This window comes from Passer montanus, unplaced genomic scaffold, assembly GCF_014805655.1.
Source record: "Passer montanus isolate IOZ18808 unplaced genomic scaffold, ASM1480565v1 scaffold118, whole genome shotgun sequence".
Classification (NCBI taxonomy): Eukaryota; Metazoa; Chordata; class Aves; order Passeriformes; family Passeridae; genus Passer; species Passer montanus.
The window spans coordinates 1,062,053-1,075,063 of NW_024358500.1; the positions used below are offsets into that span (position 1 = coordinate 1,062,053).

Consider the following 13,011-nt stretch of genomic DNA (forward strand, 5'->3'; position numbering starts at 1 on the left):
GGTCCCAGCCCCGGGGCTGCCAGAGCTGCAGGAGGGTTTGGAGAGGCTGGGATTGCTGGGGTGTGTGTGCAGGGCCAGGGCTTGGATTTGATCCCTGTGGGTCCCTTCCAGCTCAGGACACTCCCTGGTTCTGTGCAGTGTGTTTGGCAGGAGTGGAGCTCCAGGAGAGCAGCTCTCAGCTCCACAGACAGGGAATCCCAGGGATGCTGTCTCCCTGCAAAGCACCAAGCTCACGCTGGCTCCCTGGGGTTCTGGGCAAGGAATTGGGATGCCTCAAGGTCAGTCCCATGGTGAAGCTGGTGTTTCCCTCTTCCCCAGCCTTTTGTTTTTTTCCCCAGCACTGCCCTTTGCCCACACCAACATCTCACCATGGCCCTTTAGGCTTGTAGGTTCTTCTCTCCATCCCCATTGCACAGCACAGCGAGGGCTCCATAGTCTGGAATTGCAGAGGCTGGTGGGTATCTGCCCTCCCTAATTCACATTTTCTGCTAAAGAAACCCAGCCATGAATTCCAACACCTTTGGACTGCACACCATCCAGCACCTCTGTGGGGTCAAGGACATGCTGTTTGCTTTTTAGGAATATCACACTTCCCACCAGGGGGGTTTGGGTTGGAGATCAGGAAAGGCTCTTCCCCAGAGGGTGCTGGCACTGCCCAGGCTCCCCAGGGAATGGTCCTGGCCCCGGGGCTGCCAGAGCTGCAGGAGGGTTTGGAGAGGCTGGGATTGCTGGGGTGTGTGTGCAGGGCCAGGGCTTGGATTTGATCCCTGTGGGTCCCTTCCAGATCCATGATTCCTCATTATTTCGCATGTGCTTTGCTAGAGGGAAATAGCATAAAATCAGGTAATAAACTTCCACTGCCCCTGGGGCTCCCAGTTTTACTGTCCCATTCAGATAAACTCCCAGTCCATCATTTTCTTTGTTCGGGAGCATTGCTGTGGATCCCTTGATCCGAGTTGATCTCTAAGCTTTGCAGGGAGCTCTTCCCCCAGAGAACTTCCCTGTGTATGGAGCCAATTCCCTGCTGGTTAAACCCACCCAGAATCCCATAACTTGTATAGTTGTCAGTCAGGGAGTTTATTTGTGATGTAGACACAGAATGAAAGATTAAACTCTCCTTGTATAAATGAAGAAGTTGGTGCTGGACCAGCTGAGGGGAAATGTTGCCTGTTTGTGCTGCTCCTCCAAGCAGCAAATTCCACTTTCTTGGATCTGCTGTCCATTCCAGATAATGTGAATAAGGCAAATTTAGACAACTCAACTCCTGATAGTGTTTTGTGAGCAACAAACCTACCTAAATATTTAATAATTAATATGTAGTAATGGACTTTTTTCCTGAGCAGTCAAGAGTTTGACCTCTTTTTCTTCTCACTTCTTTCCTTGTGCTTCCTTCTGTACATCCAGGTCAGGCTTCATCCCAGCACATTTCCAATGCATTTTGCAAATTCCACCTTGCAGGAATATGTGACTGCAGGTGGAGATTTGAAACTGTGAGTTATTTAATAGCTGATAAATCCAGAAGTGTAATCTTCTTTTGGCCTTTGTGTTCAAGACCTGCTGGAAGTGCAGCTGAACCCTCTGGTTTGTAATAGGATTAGGAGGTTTTTGATTGGGTTAATAATGCTGGGAATATTTCCTCTGAGAATGTATTTCATTATTTTTGGTTCATTACTGTGCTTTTTAACTCATTAAGTTAAGTCTGGGCAAATCTGGCTGGAAACATCAAACATGTCTTGTGTCTCAGTGCCTTTGAGCTTCAGGGGGCTTTTGTGTGGGGATGCTGGGCTTCATGGGTGTCTTCTAATTTGGGAGAGCATCTGGGTGTAAGAGCTGCAGGAAGGGAGAGTTGGGAAGGCATAATGTAGCTTCAAATGCTGATTAACACTATTTATTTTAATTATTTAACCTTGGAAGCAGTTGGCTTTCATAAGGCGCAACGTAGGAGGGATGTATGAATTAGTTTTAGTATTCGTGCACTCAAGAAGGACAGAAAGAGCCTTTAAATTTTTTTTTTCTAGCAAGGAAAGGAAAGAAAGTAAAATCCATTACAACTTTATTATGTATGTATGCAAAGAAAAGATTATAGCACAAATATTGAGTCTAGTTGGGACTAGGTCTGACTTTAGACACACCCCTCATTTGCCTCATAGAATTTTGTTATACAGTCCCAGGATGGCTTGGATTGGCAAGGATTTTAATCTCATCCAGTCCCACCCCCTGCCATGGCAGGGACACCTTCCCCTGTCCCAGGGGGCTCCAAGCCCTGTCCAGCCTGGCCTTGAACAGTTCCAGGGATCCAGGGGCAGCCAGAGCTGCTCTGGGCACCCTGTGCCAGGGCCTGCCCACCCTCCCAGGGAAGGATTCCATTCCAACACCCCGTCCATCCCTGCCCCCTGGCAGTGGGAAGCCGTTCCCTTGTCCTGGCACTGTGCAGAATTCCTGCTCTGAGAGGTGTGTTTCATCCCTCTCCAGCTCTCTGCTCTGCCCAGTGGGGAGAGCAGTGTTGTTCTGCCGTGACCTGGCTCCAGAGCTGCCTGGCCCTTCCAGGGCCTTGGGCAGGGAAAGCTCCCCGTGGGTGTCCTGGCCACACGGCACATCCTGGCTGCTGCGCGAGCGGAAGCGCCTTTGTTTGGCCTGTCAGATTATTGGGAATCAAAAGCACTTCTAAACTTGCCAGTAACTTGGTTTGGGGTGGAATAAAACAGCGTTTTTAATAGAAAATTGAACTTCTCTGTAGCTGTTTAAAAATTCTCCAGATCCCTTTCTTCAGGACTCTTCCACGTGTGTTTTCTGTTCTCACATTCACGTGTCCTGGGCTTTATTTTGGTGCCTTTCAGACTTAGCCACTTGTTGAACCACATTTTTATTCATAATATAAGAAGACAAAACAATACGAGGCAATTTGCCATTTTCTTGCATTTAATAACTTCAATTCTGGAATTCCTTCTGTAATAGTACCTTCTGTTCCATGCAATTTAATGGATGTTTTCTTGCATGCTCCAGAAAACACGCAGTTTTTAAACAAACACCATGTGTTCTGTAAAGCACCAGAGTCAGCACAAAAGTCAGGGCTTTACACAGCCTGCATTTTGTGAGCATGGAGGGCATAAAATATCCCTGCAGCCAGAGAAACAAGGGAGATGCAGCCCTGGAGTTGCTGGAGTCCACTGTTAGCTGTGGTGTCAGACTGGGAAACAGAGGAATAACCTCTGGAGCCATTTAACCTGCAGCAGGGAGGCCACATTCCAGAGGTGAGGCTTTGAATCCATAAACAGCCTGGTTCTCCTGCCAGCTGAACTCTCACTGTGCTGCTTTCCATTGAAGCAGCAGAGGTGTTGGAGCCATGATTCCACTCCCTGCAGCCTGGAAGGGCTGTGCCCGTGTTCTCCACACATCCCTCCTTATGGTGCCATTAGAAATTTATTAACTTGTTTTAACTGTGCAAATTCAGACACTTTATATGTAGGATATTTCTGGGCTTCAGTGGAATTAAGTGGAACTTGAGTGTTTTATCTGATTGCTGTCCTCACACAGGTGAAGGTTGGAAGAGACCTGGGATAATCAGGTCCAGATGCCTGCTCTGAGCTGGATTAGCTGGAGAGATAACTCTGGGCCACCACCCCTTGGGTTCTGAGTGTCTCCAAGGGTGGCAGCAGCCTCTGAGATATCAGATGACACATTTTGGAACTTCTTGTTGGCTTTTGGAAGAAAATAGGAGGAAAGCTGCAAAGCTACTGATGGTATTTTGATGTGGAGTAGTGTCTTTGCTGATTGGGGTTGTGTTCCTGGGAACAAGTACTTGTCCTCAAAGTCTGTTTTGTTAAAATGTGAGGCAGTTTTATAAACAGGTGAAAGGCACTCTGTGAACTCAAGGGTGTTTCTGCAGACAGTCCTAGCTCTGCTTTCAGCAGTGGGGATGGTGGAATTTCTGCCCTCAGCACACACACGCACTCCATATTTTTGAGTGCTTTTATTACAGAAAATGCCAATTTACTTAATTACATAATGGTCATTAGCAGACCACCCCAGGCTGCGAGCCAGGTGCTGCAGGCAGGGCAGAGCCTGGCAGTTCAGCCTCAGGAAGGAGCCATGTGAAGCCATAGCAGAGTTTCCAGATGTTCTGGAATGTTTTAGTGATGTTATCCGTGGCCTCACACTTTCAGTAGCAGCAGATTCCATGCTGATGGATTTTAAAATGGCTTTGGGAGGGAGCAGCCACCAGCAGGACCCCTGTCCACCCCCACAGCTCAAAATCACTGGTTGGGTTTTGCCCTGCAGGTCCTCTGTGCCTGGTTCATTGTGGGCTCAGGGGCTGGAGCTGTGCCTGGGGAGGAGGGAGAGGGTTCTGTGCTCCCTCAGGCTGGGTGTTCTGTTTGCCCTTGCACTTGGTGAGGGACACGTACAGCCAGTGGAGCTGAGGAGAAAATCACTGAAACCCAGAATGGTTTGGGCTGGAGGGACCTTAAAGGGATCTTAAAGTTCATCCAGTCTCACACCTCCCACTGTCCCAGGCTGCTCCAAACCCTGTCCTGGCCTTGGACACTTCCAGGGATCCAGGAGCAGCCACAGCTGCTCTGAGCACCCTGTGCCAGGGCCTGCCCACCTCCCAGAGAACAATTCCTAATTCCCAATATCCATCCAGCCCTGCCCTCTGGCAGTGGAGCCATTCCCTGTGTCCTGTCCCTCCATCCCTTGTCCCCAGTCCCTCTCCAGCTCTCCTGGAGCCCCTTCAGGCTCTGCAAGGGGCTCTGAGCTCTCCCTGGAGCCTTCTCTTGTGCAGGTGAACACCCCCAGCTCTGCCAGCCTGGCTCCAGAGCAGAGGGGCTCCAGCCCTGGAGTGTGTCCATGGGCTCCTCAGGACTCACTCCAACAGGTCAAGAATGTGCATTTTATGTCTCTGTGGTTCCCTGGTCCTTCTCCAGGGAACTGCAGACCTTGTTCCTTCACCATCTTCCCTTGGAGACAATCTCATTATCCATGTTGAAGTAGGAGAAGTGCCTGTAGCTCTGTGGGTGTTACCTGGGGCTCAGTTCCCCCGTGCCTTCCTCCTTTGCCCACTCAGATGTGTGGGGTGAAAACATGTAAAGCCATAAAAGAGATTGTTACAAATTTGGCTGTGCAGGTAATGACACAGGTGATGTGTCCCAGGACAAACTGCTGCAGGGGAAAAAGGGGAGAGAGAGGAGTGATTCCTCCTGGGTCAGGATATTTGTATCCTTTTAAAGGCTGAGCTTAATCACAGAATTCCAGACTGGGAATTCAGTTGGGAAGGACCTTAAAGCTCATCTTGTTCCACCCCCTGCCAGGGGCATGGACTAAAAACTTCCACTAAAATGTTAATATTTACCAGCAAGAGGAATTCCCTCACAGCTGGGCTTATGGAAAAAGAGGGAATGAACCAGTGTACTTGTCAGGAGAAGGGCAGTGAGGATGCCAGCTACTTTTCTCTGTGTCTTCTATTTGTCTGCAATTTGTTAAAGTTCTAAAATCAGGCAAAACACCTGAAACTGAGTCCTGGCATTTTGAGGAAATAGCTTTAGAAAAAGCCTACATTTAAATAAACTCACTGAAGAGTCACAGTTCCTGTTTATTATGTGCCTCCACCCAAATCCAAACCTCAAAACTTCCCAGTAAATCCAATGTGCAGAGATTTGGACCAAGTCCCACCCTGGTGCCATCCCAGCCCCTCCATCAGGAGCAGAGTGTTTGCACTGGAATTGTGTTCGTTCTGGTTTTTATGTGGAGCTCTTCACCTGCACACTTTGGTGTCAGAGAAGTGCTCTAGTCCTTTTGGCACTGATTTGAATGGGACTTCGAATATTCCAGGTATTATATACCAATATTTGCAGGAAAACAGTGTTTCTCAGGTGCTGATGCACCCTGCAGGGGAGCAGCCCTGGCTTAGAGAGGCAGCAGAGGAGAACTGCTGCATATTTTTATTTTGCAGCATTGGCCTGGTGAGGACAAGCTGATTTCAGTGATTCTGGATAATTTGCAAATGAGCTGCTTAAAAAATGTGGCATCCCTGGTGTGATGGGTACCTAAAACCTGCATACTTGAACACATGGCTGTGAATGGGGACTTGTGTTCAAGCAGAGGGATCTGAGAGTGTGTGTGATGATCATTGAAATATCATTGTAATAATGAAAGGCAAACTGGGAGCATTTAGAGGGGAATTGTCCTTGTTTAGTGGTTTAATCATTTGTTGTGCTATTTTTAAAGCTGGAATAGTTCACAGCAATAGTGGGAGAATATGCTTCATGCATTATTTGAGGGGATGCTGTATAAAAAAGGCTGAAATGTATAAATTTAATAATTCAGGTTTCTCCGCCATCATCTGTAATATTTGCAGATGAGCTGGATGTGTATGTTACAGATACTCTTTCCTGCCAGCAGCTTCCAAGCCTGTTCTGCTGAGTGCAGAGCACACCAGGGAGGAGAAAAAGTGAGTTAGATTTGAATTATGTGGTTGTCAAGATAATGGTGACATCCAGGTGTGTGCAGAAGAGCTGCAGGAGCGAGCAATGCCCTGTCTGTGGTCAGATGCTGGGGGTACCTGGGGCTGATCCTGGCATCCCCAGAGCTCAGTGACATAGCCACAAAGTGGTTTATTTTGTCCCTTAATACTGATTTTAGTCAAAAGCTGCTCTGCCCTGTGTTCAGTGATCTCTGCTGCAGCCCCTGGGAGTGTTGTAAGGGAGACAGGGAGAGCAGGAATTTCCTTGTGCCTCCCCTGGATGCTGCTGGTGTTCCCAAGGCAGCCCCTGGATGGGAGAGCAGCCTTTCATTGGCCAGTGTCTGTGGGAGGAGGAGATTCTGGGCTCTTCTGGGATGCTCTGGCTGAGCATTCTCTCTGCCTTCACTAACACAGCTTTGCACATCAGATAAAAAGTGAAATCTCTCTGTAACCTTCAGTTTTCAGATGTTCTGTGCATTTTGGCAGGAATGGGAGCAGCTGCCTGTGGGGAGGGCAGCAAAGCCTCTTCCCCTGGCACTGAGTTTGTGCTGATGCACCTTTCTGAGAATCCAGGGCATGCAGAAACCAAAGCTTGGGGGAAATCAAGGTGCTGGGTGTGAGTGAGGAGGGGCAGCCTGAGGAGCTGCTGTTCCAGCCTGCGCTGCCTGGGGGGAGTTCATTAGGGAGAAATGAGGAGACAGGGTTTAAATTATAATCCTCTTACTTTCCCGGAGCTGAATGCCCAGAGATTTCCCTGGTTGGAGGGTTGCAGTTGTTTGGGTTGCAGCGATTGAGTTGTCACAGTGATTGGATTTGGGGCTGTGGGAGGGCAGAGCCAGCCCAGCTCCACAAAGAAATGATGATTCACAATTAAAAGCCACATCCTTGCTGTCACCGTCGCTCCACACTTGTGACTGAAGTGACGTTTCTGCTGCTGTGGGGGATTTCTTCACCTGTGTCTGAGGCCAAATTCCTGCTATCCAGGCCAGTGACCCAGGGGAAAACTCTGCAAAAGCAGCCTCAAGGGCTGGTGCATCAACACAGCCTCTCCCCTGCTCCCTTTGTGGTTTTCCTCAATGAAAATCGTTCAGCAGCTGGAAGGAAAACCAAGTCTGGTTGTTAAAAAGGGGATAAGAGGAGATTCCCCCTCCTGTGCAATGACCTCCCCCTCCTGACTTGGCTCCAGGGGCAGCTGCCTTTGGTCTTAGGGGCTTGTGTGAGTAGGAATTTATAAATCTAGGGACAGAGCCCTTACAAGGGACAGTATGAAGAACACAGACTGTGCCTCTGAGTGCCCAGCTGGGGGGTTTGAATCAATATTTAGCATTTAAACAGGTCAGGGGATGGCTTGGGAACAGACCAGTGCAGGTTTTATGCAGGAGGAATGGGGGTGGGCTGGGGGTGTTGTGTTCTTGGGGAAAAGAGATGGATCTCTTAACACTTTTATCCTCTTTCCAGACAGTGTGTGTTTTTGGTACTTTATGTCTTGACATTAAATAATAACAATATATTTTTGAAAATGTGGGTGATGGCACTTGGGTGAGTTTTTAGCTGGGTGCTCTCCATCAGTAGTGCAGTGATACATGAGATATAAGGAAATGTAAACCCACCTGGGCAAGGGACCTGCAGCCCCTCGTTGGTCTGTGGCCATGCAGAGAAGGCTTCTGGGGCTGCCCGTGGCCCTGGCAAGCCCCAGGTTGTTCTGGAATGTTCTGATTACTCTGTCCCATTCCTCCCAAGATGTAAGCTCAGTGCTGGTGTCCAGGGGAGCTGGACCCATGGCTGTGGGGCTGGGAAGTGACTGGGAATGTGAAGGTTTGGGGCTGGGAAGTGACTGGGAATGTGAAGGTTTGGGACTGGGAATGTGAAGGTTTGGGACTGGGAATGTGAAGGTTTGGGACTGGGAATGTGAAGGTTTGGGACTGGGAATGTGAAGGTTTGGGACTGGGAATGTGAAGGTTTGGGACTGGGAATGTGAAGGTTTGGGACTGGGAATGTGAAGGTTTGGGACTGGGAATGTGAAGGTTTGGGACTGGGAATGTGAAGGTTTGGGACTGGGAATGTGAAGGTTTGGGACTGGGAATGTGAAGGTTTGGGACTGGGAATGTGAAGGTTTGGGACTGGGAATGTGAAGGTTTGGGACTGGGAAGTGACTGGGAATGTGAAGGTTTGGGACTGGGAATGCAGAGGTTTGGGGCTGGGAATTGAGAGGTTTGGGGCTGGGAATGGAGAGGTTTGGGGCTGGGCATGCAGAGGTTTGGGGCTGGGAATGGAGAGGTTTGGGGCTGGGCATGCAGAGGTTTGGGCCTGGGAATTGAGAGGTTTAGAACTGGGAATTTGGAGGTTTGGGGCTGGGAATTGAGAGGTTTGGGCCTGGGAATTGAGAGGTTTAGAACTGGGAATTTGGAGGTTTGGGGCTGGGAATTGAGAGGTTTGGGGCTGGGAATGGAGAGGTTTGGGGCTGAGAATGGAGAGGTTTGGGGCTGGGAATGGAGAGGTTTAGAACTGGGAATTGAGAAGTTTGGGGCTGGGAATGGAGAGGTTTGGGGCTGGGCATGCAGAGGTTTGGGGCTGGGAATGGAGAGGTTTCCTCCCAAGGTCACGGCGCTGGCAGCGGCCGCGCAGCTCCTGAGTCACGGTCATGTGCTGGAGCTGCGGGTCCAGTTCTCCTCCTCGTGTGTAACTTCAGTAAATATAGACCCAGCAGCCTTCCCTGAGCCGGGAGGATTCGGGAATCTGCCACAGGGATTAACCCCTCCCCAGCCAAGCCGGCACAGAGCTCAGCAAGTGACACTTTTCTGCCCGGAGCTAAAAGGGTTTTGTTCCCAAAAGATTTTTCCAGAGGCAGAGCTGGGTGACTCAGCTCTTTTGAGCCTGATGTGTGTACTTTGCCTGTTTATTCCCAGGACAGGCAGTCCCAAGGGAATCATGTTACGCTGCAGGCTCAGTGTTTATTAACCAGCTCGGGCCTGAGCTAAGAATAACTTTTTTCAGTTGTTTTGTTGATAGTGATTATTTTTCCTTGCTTAGCACAGGCAGCAGCTTGAGGTGGAAACAGTCCAGAGAAAGGATTTTCCCAGCAAGTTGTGGGAATACATAAACACTCAGCTATTATCACCTTCCTCTCCTGAGCAGCCACAGCTGAAACATAAAATCAGGAAGGTGAGAGCTTTAAGGGAAGCAGATTGCTCTGTCTTGAAGTGGAGCAGCTCAGCAGCGCTCTGTCCTCTCCCAGAGTTGTTTGAACTTCAGGGATTCAATCCAGCCTTTAGATGCTTCAGAACCAACATTTGTCTGCAGAGCAGTACTTGCTTCCCCGCCTTCCCCTCTCTGGGGGTTTATTTAGGGGATTTTTGGAGCATTTCCTCACTGATCTCTTCATTCCCTCAGTCCAGCCCCGGTGCACGAGCCCTGTGTGGCTGCACGTGACCACGTCACTTTCTGTACCCATTTAGCTGCTTGGCACAGAAAAAAGTCCTTTGGCAGATGAATAGATGCAATGCTTTAATCAGCTGATGTGTATGAAAAGCAGCAGAGTGCTGTGATTTATTCTGTTGGATCTTTGATAGTTTATTTAGGCTTCCACAGCCAATGTGAAGTTAATACCTGCAGAAATTTGTAAACCACTTTTCCCTCCCTTTTCTTCCCCCTATTATGGTTTTAACACAAATACCTGTTAAGGCAATGTCCCTCTGATTGGAAACATGTGGAGCAGAGGCATTTACTGTTGTGCAATAGTTGTAAAACCTACTTACTTAGCTGATGTTTGTGGTCTTCAGTGGGATTTGTATTGCACTTGTTCCTTACTTGTGACCTCGCACCCGTGGGGGTCATCTGTCCAAAACTGCCATGGTTGATGACACCTTTGTAGCAGAAACCCTTCTCTGGCCTCTAGTTAAGCCTTTGTATGTTTTTTCCTTTATTTATAACTTCATGCTGTGCTCATTCTGGTAGGATTTAAATACTACAGCAAGTTTAACCCTGGATTTTGTCACAGTGTCACAAGTGACATGTTACCATGAAGTGCCTTTGGCACTGTGTTTCTAAATACCTGTTTTATAGTTTTCCTGCTAAAACTCAGAGGATTTTTAGGCTAAGTAACAGCTGTGCTCCCTTTCTCTCACATCTCCTTTGGCCTGGGTGATTAAAAGAAAACAGGGGCTGTTTTGGAGGTGGGTACAGATTTTGGGGCAGCATCAGGTACCTGACTTACCTTTGGGAGTCATATCAGAGCTCTGCTCTGTCACATGCAGTTTAAGCCTGAAGAAAATGTTTTCCTGAGCCTAAAGATGGGGAAGAATAGTAGGTATTTTCTTCTCTTGTTGCTGAGGTGCTGTGGGAGCAGCAGTTTGGGATGAGGTCTCATCTCCTGAGATGTGGAGTTGGAGGCACAAGGAGCCAGTGATCAACTGGTGCATTTATTGGTATTATTTGTTTATAATATTTCCCAACACAGTCACCTATGCTGTGTGCTCACTGCTGGCTGGTGGGAGAGATACAAGGGAGAATGGCTTTAAATTAAAAGAGAGTAGGTCTAGGCTGGATATTAGGAGGAAATCCTTCCCTGGGAGGGTGGGCAGGCCCTGGCACAGGTGCCCAGAGCAGCTGTGGCTGCCCCTGGATCCCTGGAGGTGCCCAAGGCCAGGCTGGACAGGGCTTGGAGCAGCCTGGGACAGTGGAAGGTGACCCTGCCATGGCAGGGGTGGGACTGCATGAGGATGATTAAAATCCAACCCAAACCCTTCCATGATTCCATGATAGGAACAGCAGCATCTGACCTGTGGAAGCAGCCTCAGTCTCATATTGGGCAGAAATCCCAGATGCAGAAAGTCAGCAGCAGGATGCTACAAAGGCAGGACAGCTTCTGCAGGTTGTGGGTGAAAAGAGTTTCCTCACTTCTCCTTAGCTTTGGGTTATTAATTCTGGAATGACACTGATTCCAGCAGAATCACTCCTCAAGTAAAAGGGGAAAAGAGTTGATGCTGCATCTGACATCTCAAAAAAAAAAATAGAAGGCTTCTTTCCATTTAGTTATTTACGTTAATTAGGTTTTGGCAGTGGTGAAAAGGGAGGGAAGGGCTGGCTGGAGTGGATTGGATCAGGGAGCTCCTGGAGAGGAGGGACAGAGCAAACCTGCCCTGCCCACCCCTCAGAGGATGCTTCTGCCATCAGGAGCTGAGCAAAGCATTTAATTGCTCTTGAACCAGAGGCTGTGCTGCTGTGTTGGTATAAGCTCCTCCAGAACAGCACTGTCCAGCTAAATACCCTGCCCAGTGTGTTTGGTGTCCTGGATCACAGTAAAGACATGGTGATGTACTTGGACACACACATTTTATCATCATTTTGACCCAAAAAGCTGTGAAAATGAGGCAGAAGCTAACAGAAGGTCCTGCCTAGTTAAGTTGTGTGGAAGGAGCAGTGTCCTCACATGTCTGTGGAGTCATGTCCAAGTTTTGCTTTTTAAAAAGCAGTTCCAGTGTGGTCCCAGAGTAGGAACAGAAGGTGTTGTAGCAGTTGGGTTTTGGGATGGGGCTGTTTTTGGGCTGTGCTTATTCCCCTCATCCCCTCTACCATGTTCATTTGTTTTATTTGTTGTATTTTTCCTTTTTTTCTTCTTGACACCAGGGAATTCCTGGTTGGATTGTTTCTGAACTATATTTCCATTTACCTTGTGCTGCACTTTAATCAGCAGGTGATTAATCCAGCGATGGGAAAGCAGAAAAAAAGAGACAATGCAAACTGTACCCCTGTGCTGGCTCTTCTGGGGCATCTCCAGTCCTGGGGCAGCTCTGGGAGCCTCAGGACAGGAAGGACCTGGAGAGGCTGGAGCGTGTCAGGGAAGGGAATGGAGCTGAAAGGGGGCTGGAGCACCAGGAGGGGCTGAGGGAGCTGGGAAGGGGCTCAGCTGGAGAAAAGGAGGCTCAGGGGGACCCTTCTGGCTCTGCACAGCTCCTGACAGGAGGGGACAGCCTGGGGGATCAGGCTCTGCTCCCAGGGAACAGGGACAGGAGGAGAGGGAACAGCCTCAAAGTTACATTGGATATTGGGAAAATTCCTGCATGGAAAGGGTTGTCCAGCCTGGCCACAGACTGTCCAGGGCAGTGGTGGGGTCCCCATCCCTGGGTGGGGGTTTAGAAGATATGTAGCTGTGGCCCTTGGGGACATGGTTTAGTGGTGGCCTTGCCAGTGCTGGGGAACAGTTGGACTTGAAGATCTCAGAGAGATTTTCCAACATTACCGATTCCACAATCCTATGGTTCTTGAGAGCAAAGACTGTGGCAGGCTGGTGACTGGTTTTTGTGCCATTACAATAATAAATAATTTTTAAAAATAATAATGTAAATTATAATGGTATTTTTCAAAAAGAATAAGGAAAAAGGCACTCTGAAAAGTTATTTCTAAATGTCTCGTTAAAATGCGTCATCGGCGGAGCTCCAGAGCTCCAGTTTATTGTTACTTTGGGCAAATAACACTTGGGGAGAGCATCTGGTGGGATAAATTGTTATAGCCCATGGAAATGGGTGGAAGTAGGAAAAATGTGCAGAGCCTGTAGC

General features: G+C 48.7%; 1 protein-coding gene across 9 annotated transcripts in view; it reads left to right on the forward strand.

Moving 5' to 3' along the window:
• EIF4G3 (eukaryotic translation initiation factor 4 gamma 3) overlaps positions 1 to 13,011 on the forward strand; it is a 143,918-nt gene that overhangs the window by 56,604 nt on the left and 74,303 nt on the right. The gene's annotated exons all lie outside the window — the stretch shown is intronic.